The 16,304-nt window shown below is 39.3% G+C and overlaps 1 long non-coding RNA gene across 1 annotated transcript in view; it reads right to left on the bottom strand.

Annotated features, from left to right (window-relative positions):
* Positions 1-6,132: 6,132 nt before the first annotated feature.
* Positions 6,133-16,304, bottom strand: part of LOC130919357 (uncharacterized) — a 36,131-nt gene continuing 25,959 nt past the window's right edge. Inside the window, exons 2-3 of the long non-coding RNA XR_009063947.1 lie at positions 6,509-6,599; positions 6,133-6,290 (exon numbers count right to left, since the gene is read on the bottom strand). This is a non-coding gene — a long non-coding RNA (uncharacterized LOC130919357). The remainder of the gene's footprint in view (positions 6,291-6,508; positions 6,600-16,304) is intronic.

The following is a 16,304-nucleotide window of genomic DNA, read 5'->3' on the forward strand; positions in this document are numbered from 1 at the left end:
TGTAGCTTTGCCGTTGCAACAGCGGGTAGTCAGCGAGCATTGTTTACATTGTATTCGTGTTGCACATTTATGCCCGGAGGTGACGTGTTTGTTTAGCATCTTTTGGATGTGTTTAAGGCCACATTTTGTGGTCAAATTGACCGCGGGTGTGTACAGCGTTGTGCGCGTGCATTCGCGCCCGCCCTCAACTTTGTGTTTATTGGACTGTGCAACTCATTTGTGTGTTGTTGATTATTGTGCTGTCAATTTGCATTGTTTTTCATTGGAGCTGATATGGTGTTAACCCTAACCTCTAACCCAAAGTTGAGAACTTTTGACTTAGGCCTAATCTTTGAGTCAGCTGGGGGTTAATTAGTCGGAGTTGATTTCAACAAATTCTGTGCAGTTTGTCTGTTATTTGTTACTTTCAGGGCTCCGCAGTGACTAAGCTAGCGCACGTCAATGGTGGTTGAAATCAACTCCATCGACTAATTAAACCCCCCCCCCCCCCCCCCCAACTCGAAGATTAAGCCTTATGTGAAAAATTCTGATCTTCCCCTTTAAATTTCAATGATTGGAAAGTCATTTCAATGCGATGACATTTTTCTGTTGTCATTCTGATGTCGAGGCAGCAAAGGGTGAAAAATTGGTAAAAAGTAATCAATAAATTACTTTTAAACCAATGTAGTTACTTTGATAATAAATGAATTAGTAAAGTAACTACATTAGTTTTTTGAGGCGTAATCAGTAATGAAATAAATTTTTCAAAGAATCTGTGACAACACTGATTGTTGCATTTTTTTTTTTTTTTTTTTAACATTTTTAACTTTTTGTGGCATTTGTCCAATTTTACTGAAAAAATGCAAAATGTGAGCCAGAGGGAAAGCATACATTAAAGTTAATGTGTCATATGGGATCATTTCACAAAACTACAACATCGTAAATTAAGTAACACAGCCATCATGGAGGAATCGTAATCCCTCCACAGGCCGTCAAGAACAGACACAGCCGCTCCCAAAATAATTATGTTAAAATTACATTTTAATACGATTTGATTAGTTTTTTTTTTTTTTTTTAATGTATATAGCACTTTTCAGGACACTTACATTGCATTCTTTCACACCAAACTAGAAGCTAATGTGCAACCAGTGTAACTACAGCTTGCTCTGGGGCAGAATGACAGAAGTGAGGCACTCAGCACCACCAACTGCTCACTCTTGCTCTCCTTTCACACAGGCACATTTGGTGAAGTGTCTCGCCCAAAGACACAACGACACTGTGCAAAACTTTTTGCCAAGGTTCAAACCCACGATCCTTTGATCAAAGGATCACTAGTTTAACTACCGCACATTGATGGTGATAGACCTATAATCCATTGTAACTTGAAGGGTCGGGAGTGATCATTCGCAGTCTCTCCCAATTCAAATGTATAGGACGTCTATCACTGTCAAAAGCAGTCAATGAGTTAGAAACGTCTAAGTTAACACATCATTACATCTGTGTCTCTAACTTTGGAACTTTTGAAGGTAGCGTTTTTCTTTAGCTTCTTTACACACAAGACTGCTTTCTTCTCATTTTGCTTGCATATTCGATTAAGAAACGATTTAGCTCTGAGCCGTAGGCATTTGTGTTTGCTGTTCATGTAGACTTCACACCACTGCGGGAATCTAATTTCTTTAGTGTTTTCTGCCATCTAAAATGACCTTAAAAATAAATACAAGCAAGCAAAACAAAAGCAGTGAAAATCAATAATTCATCTCGTTTGAGGGAGCTATGAATTTGTAAAGCACATTACGCATAGTTATATCATATTCTGTTTGTACTGCAGATTGTCTACATGGCACAGCATAATAAATTCTGAGAAAGCACCGGACATCCCATCATTAACATTCCCATATGCGGTTGAGACAAGAGGCTGTAGGTTATTGACCTTCTGTCATAGCGGCTCAGTCCGCAACCTCGGGCACGCTCCCTCCTGGCCTTCGCTCGCTTGCAATGAGACCATTGTCTTCATGACCTCATTATGAGCAATAAAGGGGAGAGTTTGTTTGTTTTGGGACCATATGGGCCCATTAGTAGGCTAACAACCCCACGGTCCCTGAAGCACAGACTGTACAGACATTCGGGATTTTTAGCTCATGTGATTACTTCGGAGCTCCTCCGTAAAAGACTTAATGCTGCCTCCAGTGGCCACTACGTACTGTAAAACTTGTAAACCGCAAGCCACCCTCACCACCCAGAAAATTCACAATGAAGAGGTTCAAAAAATAAAAAGTTAGACTGGAGTTTAAGTAAAATTTTGGGAGGTGATTTTTTGTTAAGAGACCAACACTGCAGTGATGATGAAATTGAGAACAACAGTCTAGATAGGCATGTGTTAATCTACATCCACTTACATATACAGTTAGTCCCCAGGTTACAACATACCCGATTTACGTGATTTCGACTTTACGAAGTGTGTCTGGTCCGCTGTTTTTTCTCTAGTATTTATTTATTTATTTATTTATTTTTAAGTCACGTAAGTAGAGATGTCCCGATTGATCGGCATCATCGGGTCCGATCACGTCATTTTCAAAGTATCGGAATCGGCAAAAAAATATCGGACATGCCTTTTTTAATATATATAAATTAAATCGTTTTCTAATTGTATTTAACGTTACAGATGAAATGTCTTACACTCATCCAGAGTCTTTAGTTTTGGCTTAAACTAGGGCTGTCATATTTATCGCGTCAACGGCGTTAATAACATTAAAATATTTATCGCAATTAACGCATGCGCTGCACTACCCACTCACGCATTGTCGCGTTCAATCTATAATGGCTCCGTATTATGTATACATAGAGCTAAAAGGCAACGTAAAATGAGTAGAGAGAATTTTGGCAGCCTTTGAAGCCTTTTTTAATTGGCTAAAGCCTTACAATCCCTCTCGCAACGATTAGAAATATCGTGGGAAGCCATGTAGGGTAGTAGTTGATCTTTTTCTTAACACCCTATTTTATTTCCCAATGCTGAGAAGATATATCAATTGGTACCCATTACGCACAGTCATGGTTGCACCTCCCATCATGCATTTGGGCAGAAGTTAAACGGCTGCAGTATCATTTACTGAAAGCTCATAAAAATCCACTTGATGGCAATATTTACTCACAATATACAAAGTCACATTAATCCTTTAAGAATTACAAGTCTTTCTATCCGTGGATCCCTCTCACAGAAAGAATGTTAATAATGTAAATGCCATCTTGAGGATTTATTGTCATAATAAACAAATACAGTACTTATGTACTTTATGTTTAATGTATATATTCGTCCGAGTTTTATTGATTTTTTTCTTAATGCATTGCCAAAATGTATATGATCGGGAAAAATTATCGGGAATGATTGGAATTGAATCTTGAGCAAAAAAAAAAAAAAAGCAATCGGATCGGGAAATATCGGATCGGCAGATACTAAAACTAAAACGATCAGGATCGGATTGGGAGCAAAAAAACATGATCGGAACAACCCTACACGTAAGTGTCTCGCCCGCCACCTCTCAGCATTGATGGTAAGTACAGTATATTATTTGTCATTTAACTGTATTTATTAGGCCTAATTAATCTAAATGGTTGAGCAATACAGTAATTGCTATGCATATCTGGTATTAAATACTACAGTGAATGTGCGGTCTGCTTTCCTTTGTTGCTCTCGGACTTGTTTGACGTCATGCCAGCGCTAATTTCTGTTTTGAGCATTGCTCTCACGTTGAGAAGCGGGGGTGAACGCCAGTTAGCATTTAAAGAAAGCACAAACGGCAAATGGCACGGGCTCGGCGATTGATCCCTGCAGGTGTCCATTTAGTTTGAAAAATTCGAAACTCCAGAAATTATAGAAAATCCCTGATCGTGGAGGCGACAGCAATGTCTTTTAGGCAAAAGACGTGTCTCTTGCGATTGCATTGTCCCAGTTGGCTTTCAAACTTTACGGTTTGATTTACAAATTCAAATGTGCTGTGATGATACGTTATGGCTTTGACTACTCCACAGTAACGCTGGATTTTAAACAAATTGTACACTTTTCTGGAATATTAAGAAGTGATTCAGTTTGGGGTGTCTCTCTTTTTAAAAAAGGGGGACCGGAGGGTGTGTTCCAATTATAGGGGATCACACTCCTCAGCCTCCCTGGGAAGCTCTACTCAGGGGGAAAGGAGTGGAGGGTCCGTTGGGAAGTTGAATCTCAGATTCATGAGGAGCAGTGTGGTTTTCATCCAGGCCGTGGAACACTGGATCGGCTCTATACCCTCAGCAGGGTTCTGGGGGGTTAGGGGAGTTTGCCCAACCAGTCTACATGTTTTGTGGACTTGGAGTAGGCATCTGACCGTGTCCCCCTGGGAGTGCTGTGGGGGGTGCTACAGGAGTAAGGGGTATCAGAATCTCTGATACATGGGTTCCGGTTCCTGTATGACTGGTGTCAGAGTTTGGTCCGTGTAGCCGGTTGTAATTTGGATCTGTTTCCAGAGCTGGTTGGACAATAGCAAGGCTGCCCTATGTCACCGGTTCTGTTCATAACTTTTATGGACAGAATGTCTAGGCGCAGCCGAGGCATAGAGGGGGTCCGGTTTAGTGGCTTCAGTATTGCATCTCCACTTTATGCAGATGATTTAGTGTTGTTGGCTTCATCAAGCCGTGACCTTCAACTCTTACTGGAACAGTTCGCAGCAGAGTGTGAGGTGATTGGGATAAGAATCAGCACCTCCAAATCCGAGACCACAGTCCCCAGTCGGGAAAAGGTGAAATGCAGTCTTCGGGTCAGGGATTAGGTCCTTCCCCAAGTGGAGAAGTTCAAGTATCTCTGGGTATTTTTCACAAGTGACGGAAAAATGGAACTGCAGACTAACAGGCGGATCGGTGCCGTGTCTGCAGTGATGCGGCGTTTGCATCAGTCCGTCGTGGTGAAGTAGAAGCTGACCTGAAAGGCTATTTATTAGTCGACTTACATTCCTACCATCACCTATGCCAGGGGTGGGCAAGCCGGTCCTCGAGGGCCGCAGTGGGTCCTGGTCTTTGTTCCAACTGACCCAGCACAGAGAGTTTAACTAGTTTATCCAATTAGGTTTCAGCAGAAATGAGAAGCACCTGCCAGCAATCGACTGATTGCACTTCAGATTGGTGAAAAGGTGTCCTCTTAATGGGTTCCAACAAAAACCCGCACCCACTGTGGCCCTTTGTGGAATAGTTTGCCCACCCCTGACCTATGCTCACAAGCTGTGGGTTGTGACTGAAAGAACAAGATCCCGCATACAAGCGGCCGAAATGGGTTTCCTCCGTTGGATGTCCGGGCTCTCCCATAAAGATAAAGGTGGCGTAAGTGGCATTCATTGAGCTAAAATGTCTCTCCGATCCATCCTCTGAGATACCTATCCCTTTCAATGGCACTGAATGAGTTAACTTCAAATGGCTTGCACTTCAATGGCAGTCAATTACAGTATTAATTGATGAATGTTAGGAAACAACACGATCCTAACTGACAAGAGCCACCTTTTCATTTTCATTTGATGGGAATTGTGCAATATACCAACATACTGCAGATACAGATATGCAAATATTCTATAAGTTCATATCCTGTAATATATGTAGATGTCAATTGCCCATGTCTCATTTGTCATTGTGAATTTATCATTGCCTAGCCAGAAACATATCAACACTACAGCAGTCTTTTAGTGGGAGCGTGGAAACTGATTAATTAGCAGGCAAATTGGGTTAATTAAGGTGCTGGGAGCTTGTATTCTAAATGTACTGGGTGAGTCATTGGTTTCATTTCACCCTAACAGCTCACAGTTTCATTGTTTCAAATAGAATCATGTTGAATTTACATGAATGCTCCACACGTTCCTATTACAGAAAAGCACAGTGTACTTGTGTTAAGACTGAGTTTCATTTTAAATGACTTTTATTTAAAGCCCAAGACTCCAGCAGTGACAGAAGCCCAATAGAGGGTCGGATCAAGCTGCTCAACTACAAGAATTTTCAAAGTAACATTGCACCAAATGGGAATGGTTGAATATTGAAATAAAGTATGTTTTCGTAAGGTGTTTCAAACTCTTGTTCCAAAGGTAGTGCTTACTATGTCTGCTCAGTGAACATTTATCATTGTTGCACATTCCTCGTCTTCTCACATTGACAGTCTTTTCATGAACTGCACTTGATCCAGCCACATGATCCCTCTCATTGAATTCTGCTGCTCTGCGGTCGGTATGATTGCCTTTTGGCAGCCTGTTGTGCGCGTTGACATGCACAGTTCTGTTGTTTGACGCTACAGAGGCACTGATGGCCTGCGGGTATTAGGAAAAGGGAAGTACAGATCAGGGATGATGGTAAATTTTATCACGACTTTAGCACCAGGAATTTCTCAGTCTTCAAATTAGTAGCTAGCGATTCATATGATGATCTTAAATACTCAGAAACCACATTTACTCATTTAATTAATTGCATGTCAATAATTGTAGTATGAACAGCAATATTTGAGTGACATCACATCGTTTTTTTTCACCTCAATTTTTTTGTGGGAACGAAAGGGACTCCCCAGCAGACTGTGCACGAGTGGCCGAAGCACTCCTCTCTATAGTGGTCGCATTACACATCTAAAAAAAATAGTCATGCTTTAGGCTGCATGGGTAGTTCGAACAATGATCTGCATTTTGAATTTATTTGACTATGTTAGAGCTGTTAATATAGTTTTTATTGGCATGCTAAACAGGCACCATTGCCTCACGTTAGCTTAGCCACTCCAAAGCCCAGAAACTAAAAAATAACTGACAAATTGCACGGAATTTGTTGAATTCTACTCCACCAACTAATTAAATCCCCGCTAACTCAAAGATTAAGCCTAATGTCAAAAAATTTTACTCCCCCTTTAAAATAAGGACTTAGCCGTTAAAGTGTTGCCTATAAAAGGTATAAAGCAATAAAACAAACAATAAAAATGAATTAAAATGATCAAGAATCCTACGAAATATTTCAACATTATTTTTCAAACAGATAATGTGACTAGTACCTAAGAGACTATCCATTTGCTTTGCTTAGCCAAAACTATGGATTTTTTTTAAAAACATAAGCTTTCAAAAGCTTCAACAACAACTGAGCATGAACTGAGGATTGAGTACGAACAGTGTCAAGATACATATTGTACCTTAATTTTATTGCTGACCCTGCGTTACGGGGTCATCAACATGCCCCCCCCCCAAAAAAAAGTCAAACTCGCCTATAACAAGCGCTTGTCAAAATGCTAGAATTCAACAAGTGTCGTTTTCAGAATATCCTAAAAAAACTGTCAACATTTTGTATGAATTCAAAATGATTTTTTCACTTTAGAAACTTTCACTTTAATGTAAAGCTGTGTTTAAGAGTGAATTTTGTTTTTTAAGCTGACCTATCATAAGCTTTGAGAAAACAAGTCCAAAATTTTTGAGGCGGGTTCACCATGTTGCAGATACAGTAAGTTACTAAAGCCCTTTTCACACACATATCCCGGTAAATTCCCATGTAAGGTGGCGCGAGATTTACTCGCGTTGTTGCTTTCACGCATTTAGACATGTCCCGAGTTCACATGTTCCTGCTGGCATGATTTTAAAACCCAGACATTACATCATTTTTGGTTGGCTGTCACAATGTTGATCAAATCGTGTTTTGTTCCAGAGGGAGCGATCCCAATGTCGTAACTGCAGACAATTCAAACCCATCAAGACAGTATTTAAGCCAAGGCGATTCGAGAGAAGGGTGTCGGGATGTTAACTTGCTGGGCGCCATTCGACACCTCTGCCGCCCTTGTTTTGAAATCCCCTACGTTGTGCTGGTATTTCATATGATGGCTTCTAACCGATGGCGAGCCAGCCCAAAAGTAGTCAGGGGAAGGAAGAATCCCGCTGGCTTTATTTTGTTGTCTTATTGCCGCGGACCGGTACCGGGCCGCGCAGAAATAAATAATTTATTAACGACTGCATTCTGGCCGATTGACTTTGGCCTGTGCCGCTTAACACACCAATATCCCTGTCTACTCTAGATATACAACTACAGGATAGGAGGTCGTCATAGAAATGCATTGATTGGACTGTTAGCAGTACGTCTTGTTTTGTATATCTATGTGCGCTTGGCCTCGATAATAACGTATGACGTAGGTCGTCGCCCATCACATTTGTTCCCGGAAATAATTAGCCCCCACACAAGAATGACTGAAAAACAGACGTCTTTGGACAGATTTTTTTACGGGGAAAAGAGAACCTGACGAGCCAAAAGATGAGCCTACAACCTCGAAGAAAACAAAATCTATGCTACTTTCCAATCACTAAAGACCCACGAACTGCGAAGGAGTGGATTCGTGACCCCTGAATAAACCGAGTGATTCGAGCATGTCTGTGCAACAGGAATATCAGCTTGTAGAGATCGCAAATCACGGCGACCTTAAACATACATTTGAACAACAACTTTACCGAGGTTCTGGATTAAAGTCATTTCGGAATATCCTGATATCGCCAGGAGAGCGCTGAAAACTGTGCTACAATTTTCAACATTGTATCTTTGTGAAGCGAGCTTCTCTCACTCTCCCATCTCGGGACCATCTCGTCTAAAACGAAACAAGCTCAGGCCTCCCACTGATACCACGGATGAATTGTATTTTCCCTGCACTTAACACGACGGTGCTAAAACCAAATGTTATTTCATAGTTTGCTGTATTTTTCTGCTGCACATTGCCGATGTTCTGACAAATTGGCATGCGCGTAACGTTAAAAAAGACCGCGAATGCAGAGATTCCAAAGTACACACTCAAAACTTTCTTTAAGGAAAGGAACATTAAGTTATGTTTGCCATGTTAGCTGCACACACAACTGCACGCAGCTCTGTCACTTAATGACTTCGCCGTGTCGTTAAGAATTAATTTACACCATTTTCGTGTTGCACATGTATGTTTATGATGTAAATAGTTTTTTAGCACCGTTGGATATAATTGAGAGTCCAACTGAATATAAAAGGCTTTTTTCATCGCCTCAAAAGCTTTGGGAGCAAAATTTTATAAGGGTGGAAAATTTGACAGAACACTGGCCCGTGAAAAAAAAGACCCAAATCACACCGGTCCGTGGTGCAAAAAAGGTTAGGGACCCCTGTCTTATCAGCTCTCTGCCTACTGCTTAGGTTAGTATTATTGATCCCCGTTGACCCATTGTCACAGACCCATCGTGTTATTCCCACTTTTCCGGGATTGCGTGTATATTTTTGTTTGTATTTAACAAACCTTTGAACGCTTCCCTCCGTTGTTTTGTGCTTTGAAGTACGACCTTGTTTCCGCAGTAGCGGACCCAAACATCGGCAACAAAATAAACCACACATTTCCAGAGATGGACGATGGACTCTCTCCAGCTCTACGACTCCGTAGCAATTTAATTTCGTTATTTTTTCAATTTAATTTAGCTATTTCCAGCTTTCTATGTTGATTATTGCGATGTTTGTTTACTAAGAAATGTGAAATGTCCGCGTAATCTCCGTGTCAGTCGACCTGGGAAATTTGTTTCACACATAAGGGCTACCCGTTTGAATCCTGCAATTTTCCTGGTATTTCGGCGTGTGTGAAAGGGGCTTTAATAGCCAATTGTCTCATCTTCTGTGGCCGCATCCCTCCCCCAAGTTTGAAAGATCTTGAATTTCACAAAGAAAAAACACATGATTAGGTGTGAATGGTTTTTTTTCTGCATGGGACTGACTGGCAACCAATCCATGGTCCACCCCGTCCATTCTCCACAGTCAGACCATTCCTAAATAGGGCAGGAATTATAAAAATTGGATGCATATCTTCAACGCATTAGATGTAAAAACCCCGAAACATGAAAAACCATCAATGATATATGTTTAGAAACCCTTTACTCCGCAGCACATTTATAGTAGCATGTGAGTGAAGAGGAAACGAGTCGAGGCAAGGACGCTAAAGTCGACGTTCTCCGTTTACTGTTTTTTTAATTCTCTTAAATGAACAGAAGATGACAACACACAATTCATATAACAAATTAAAACAGGAATTATGAATAAAACATGGAACAAAGTATTAGATTGAATGAGTACAAAAAGACAGGAAAGAATCATTTTAGAAAGCCCAATTGTAAACCAGGCCTCGCCCCCATCATTGATGGAAGAAGAGAAAGCTTCTCTGGGTGAGTTGCACTGAACGCCGAGCCGTGTAGAGTTTATGTTTCTTATGCAAATCAGACAGTTCATCTCTGCCTCCGGGGCATAGCCATAGTTTCATACGCAATGGAAAATACAAAGTGTAAACAATACATTCCTACGTCCCCCCTATCATATTTTTGTGGAAGAGAGTTCAAATGTTTACAAGAAAGGAGTACAGGTACTTTGGGAACAAGCCTGAAGATGGTAAAAGAACAGCAATGAATGAATACGTATACCGTATTTTCACAACAATATAGCGCACCGTATTAAAAGGTGCAGGCTCATTTTCGGGTGATATTTTTGTATTTTATACACACACAAGGCACACCGCATTATTGGGCACATGAAAAACACACTAGCATGCACGCTAGTTTATTTATTTATTTATTTATTTTTTTAAAGGCAGCGGGAGCTAAACTGAGTTTAATTGTACTTTATTAAAGAATTTAACAAAGTACATTAATCTTAATCAATACACAAATCCATCAAAGCCATCATCATCTGTATCTGAACTGAACAGCTGGGCTGCTTCTCCATCAAACACGGCAGCGTCTTACTCTTAAAAATCAACGTAGGTGGCAGTTTTGACGATAATTACACATGATTATATAAAAACATATTCCTTTCATGACACATATTAAAAGGGGTTGGAAAATTACAGTAAAATTCCTTTTTTTTGAATGGCGTTTTTACGGTGCGCCGCACAGCCCAAACCATTTGACCGACCGCCACTGTTCGAATGCCGAAACGACCAAAATTTACACGAGACTCGGAGACTTTTTCAAGCGTCCCGAAAAATTTGCCATTCGGCCATGAAGGTGGATTTTTCGGTAAAAAAAAAAACAAAAAAAATTCAATAATTTACGCAAGAACAAATCCAGGATGGTAAGGGGCATAAAAGTTGTATGCAGAATTTGGAAAAAAACCTACAGTTCCCCCCAAATTTCCCCAAAACTGTCCCATTCATTTCTGATGGGATGCCATTGACGGCAATGTATGTCCAAATTTCCCATTCATTTTCAATGCCAGGAAAACAAGGTCCTCGTCATTTTTTACCATGACATCCCATTGACATTCAACTGGTGCCCAAGTAAGTCGATGGCATTGACAGCCATACACATCTATGCCATTGACGGCAATGTACGTCCAAATTTCCCATTCATTTCTAATGGCATTTACATATCATTGACGCCCACGTACACAGATGCCAATGGGGGTTATGCACGTCCATGCCATTGACGGCCATGTATGTCGATTCTCTCGATGCCAATGTACTTGCATTCCATTGACGCATATGTAAGTCGATGCCATTGACGGCACATTTTCCATTCATTTTCAATGGCAACAAAAAAAAAAATCTGTGTTCCCATATCAACTGTGAGTGACCGGATATCATCAGGACGTGTCCCCGAAATGTCCCCAAGTCAACAGAGAGTGACCTGATATCAACAGGATGTGTCCCCGAAATGTCCCCAAATCAACCTGGGCGGGTCTTACATTTGTATATACTACAGCTAATCCCGAAGTAGTTTCTCCGGAAATATCAGTTTCTAGTTAATACAGTGCTCTTTTTTAGTTCGATGAATTTAACAAGTTCACATTTTTATAAGAAAAATTAGAAGGACTATGGGGAAAAAAAAAAAAAAAAAAGTTATATCAACTTGTTTGAAATCTTCGTTTACCAGTGAGGATGACAATGTGGATTTATGATTTTGAGTCTTAATGCAGTATATGGATGATGAGCTAGATCTCTATCGATATTTTGTCCTACCACGGGTGGTATTAGCGGGGGATTGGGACTGAGCATGACCACCTATTGCGAATCTCCGCAATTCACACTCCCTGGTAGAAATTCCACCTACACACAAAGATGTCGAATCATTCATCCATGAACAAATGTGTGGATTCAACCATATCAATTAATAATTCAAACAAGCATGTAAGCAATGTATTATGCATATGACAACATGAATAAATAAAATTATAATAGAGACATAATGTGCTCAAGTACGTTATTATATGTATACGTAATTATAATTTTGAGCTGGTTCATCAACTTTCAAAACAATCATCACATACCCAAAAATATTTTAAACTATAATACACATTAAACTTGTGCATTATTAGAATGACAACAAAACGATTAGTCTTGTATCCGTTCCATAAGACATGTAATGCCTTTCCTTACCTATTAATCAATACCATAACAGCCTTCTCAATGCGCTTTCAGTCAATTTCCAGTTTCCTAATGAAGGCACATTAATTATATTGAATTGTTGTTGCTGTAATGCAAGGGGAAATGAGGCCGGGGGGTTGGGGGTTCCAGCTATGGAAGTGACTCACCTGACCACTGGGTGGGGTTGTTAGTCCAGCTATCATCTTCCAGGTGAAAGGCCAACCGTGGGTGTTATTTTGGAAGCGTTTCCGCAAATATGAAAACATTTAAAGCAAAAATATTGAAGGGAAAAAAAGTGAAATAAGGATTATGTTAAAGCAACCACAGTCATGTTTACTTTAATGACTTCTGGTCTCACCGTGCCAATGTTCTGCTTTCATCTAATAAACAGCAAACCCAACTCTAATGAATATGAATGTTTGTTTTTTTTGTATGATGGTAACAATAACAACATCTTCTCAGGAAACGCCATTTAATGATGTCAACTCTCACCATCTGTTGTTCAAAAACAAGGTGAGGAAGTCTTAAAAAAAATGAACACACGACTGATTAATATCACAATTATGAAGATTAGCTACGATTAACGAAGGCCGACACAAGACAATCATTTCGGTGTTTCCCATTTCATATTCAGATTTTGTGCTGTTCCAGCCTTAGGAAGGAAAAAAACAAAGCCACTAATCACAATAATGTCCCGGGCAGACTTTAATAGCTGCATTAGGGTTGATATACCCCTGGGGTGAATGGGTTATTGCTCATAAAGCAGAACCAGTCTGACTATGATATCAGATTGTGTTACAGGTTCATTGAAGGCAAGCCACATTATAATTTAGACATCAAGTAAATGATCAAATGCAAAGTAATTGTAATAAAGGGAGGCATCTGGACAAGAATATATTAAATATTAAGTGATGTGTCTTCAGCATGAAAGAGCTCAGAAACTGTTTGTATTTTGTATACACGTTTGTTGCTTTACAAGTGATTAGAGTGGATTTTTAAAAAATAATTTACTGTAATTTTTGGATTATAAGGGGCACCTGTCTATAAACCGTACCCACCAAATTTGACAAGAAACCGTAGTTTCTGCTCTTGCACTCCTCTTTAAAAGAAACTGCTGTATTTTAAGCCAAAATAACTGTTGTGTTTGATAGACAAATAGGTCTATATGCTGCCATAGCAGATTCATGGCGCATTAAGCCCCAGAACCATTTTCAATTTGCCCATTTTACCCTGAAAACCTCCGTTTACAGACGTCGCGCAACCGCTTTTGTTTCAAACCAGCCAGAAAAGGAAGGTAATTAATTATAGTTATTATTCAAAATGTCTGTCATTTTTAGCTTCGAATCATTAATTGATGTCTAATATTTCGTTTAGAAAAAAAAAAAACGACTTAAAAAAAATATTCACTCGCATATTTTTAACTTTTAAACAAATTACGCCACAATGAAAAAAATGGTGTGTGTAAAAAAGTGACAGATATTTACCTCATAACTATCGCTTAATTGTATTTTTTTTTTTGGTTTCTGTTGCATTTTTCCGAGATGTTAGATGATAAATAATTGATCCAATCAAAGAAAAAAAAAAAAAAAACGTGTACTAAAAAGGTAAATATATGAAAAAGAAAATCTCGACCACTCCTTGTTGTATTACCCTGTTTCACCCATAAAATTCCCAAAAAATGCAGCTGTTGCCATTCACAGCTGTGTCTTGACACTCTGTGATACATGCTACATGGAGTTTTCGGATCGAAACAAGGTAAGAAGAAAGTAAAAAGTCCTCTCTCCCTCCCTCCCTCCCTCCCTCCCTCCCTCCCTCACTCTGTCAAGTCAGCTGTACGGTGCGTTCAGGTACACCACGCAAAACACATCCGCCACATTAAAACCCCATTCGTTACATTATTGCATTCGATTATTTTATTATTTATCTGATTGTATTCATAATTAATTTGTTTTGCTCTGTGTAATTGCTATTTGCAATAGTACGATCAGCATTTATTAAGGGCTTAGTGTAGGTTTTCAGGCTGTGGAACGAATTAATTAGATTATAATTAGGGCTGTCAAAATTATCGCGTAAACGGGCGGTAATTAATTTTTTAAATTAATCACGTTAAAATATTTGACGCATTTAACGCACATGCCCCGCTCAAACAGATTAAAATGACAGCACAGTGTCATGTCCACTTGTTACTTGTGTTTTTTTGGTGTTTTGTCACCCTCTGCTGGCGCTTGGATGCGACTGATTTTATGGGTTTCAGCACCATGAGCATTGTGTAATTGTTGACATTAACAGTGGCAAGATACTAGTTTATTTATTTATTACAAATTTTACAAATTTTATTAAAACGAAAACATTGAGAGGGGTTGTAATATAAAATTTCTATAGCTTGTACTAACATTTATCTTTTAAGAACTACAAGTCTTTCTATCCATGGATCGCTTTAACAGAATGTTAATAACGTTATAATAAACAAATACAGTACTTATGTACTGTATGTTGAATGTATATATCCGTCTTGTGTCATATCTTTCCATTCAAACAATTTACAGAAAAATATGGCATATTTTATAGATGGTTTGAATTGCGATTAATTCCGATTAATTAATTTTTAAGCTGTGGTTAACTCTATTAAAAATTTAAATCGTTTGACAGCCCTAATTATAATGTATTCTCATAGGAAAATCCTGCTCTACATACGACCATTTCGACTTACAAACAAGGCCCTGGAACGAATTAACTTCGTATGTAGGGGTGTATATATATACCAGTAATATTGCCCAGTTCTACATTTTAAGCAGTACATAGCATACAGTTTTTTTTAAATATGCACTGCTACGTGAATGAAAATGTGTGTTCTATATCAATAAAGAATCCACAACGGCAACATTAAAACAGGTTGTTATTGAGGTAAAGTCATAAATGTTTGTATTATATTGCTGTGCAATAATCCTGGTATGTAAATCTGCATGTTTAGGTTTAGACTAATTGATAAGACTTCTCAATTGCATCTGTTCATAATCAGACTCGGATGAAGCCGAAAAAAAAGCTGAACTTCTTTGGTGACTCTGATGTTAATGTGCGATTAAAATAATTAACTGTGTTAATTCTGAGTTGACTACGAGTTAATTTGTTAATTTGCCGGGCCTTAATTATTTTACGTCGTCATACATTTGAATTATCCCATGTACAGTAAGCGTACAGAATTAATGAAATGGTTTCTAACATACATTAATAATGTTTATCACTGCACAAACCAATATTTCAATGCCCGTCCAAAAGGATTATTAAACGTGTGTAAGCAAGCATGTCCACACATACCGAATGAATGTAATCAGGCCAGAAAAGTGTCAGAATTGGCCAGTAAAGACAGTGACAGTCACACAGCGGGGCCAATTGTATGAACTAATGTGTGAGGAATAAATGTTGAAATAAAGTTCAAATGGCATGTGTGTGTGCGTGTGTGCCAGCTGCTGTTTCATGGCAGATTAAAGCCTCCTGTGGTCAATTTGCTCTCCCTAATGTCAAGTCCCCTCCAACAACTGGAATGACTGGTAGCCTAGCAACCATGGCCACAGCTAAGGGAAGCGCATCCATGCATACAAAATCCACACTGCTTAGGTGTGTTTATGTGCATTTATATTCTGCATGTAAATCCACCACGGTCACACTGATTTATTCCACGGTGTGTGTGTGTGTGTTTGGGGGGGGGGGGGGGGGGGGGTTGCGTGCGTGTGTGAGAGTCTAGTCTGTTTGTTGAGTGAGGAAAAACCCCAAATCCCACGCAATTTCAACTCCCATTTTCCCTTAAGTTCCTCTTTTACGGCACCATCTTGCCTGTTCAGAAACAACGTTTCCCTCTACAGCTTTTGTCTCCAGCCTCTCAATCTTTGGTTAACTTTTTATTGAATAAAAGCTTTAAGCTGTCCTTAAGGTTATTTTTTACCACCACTATATTACATTT

The sequence above is a fragment of the Corythoichthys intestinalis genome, chromosome 7 (assembly GCF_030265065.1).
Source record: "Corythoichthys intestinalis isolate RoL2023-P3 chromosome 7, ASM3026506v1, whole genome shotgun sequence".
Taxonomy (NCBI): Eukaryota; Metazoa; Chordata; class Actinopteri; order Syngnathiformes; family Syngnathidae; genus Corythoichthys; species Corythoichthys intestinalis.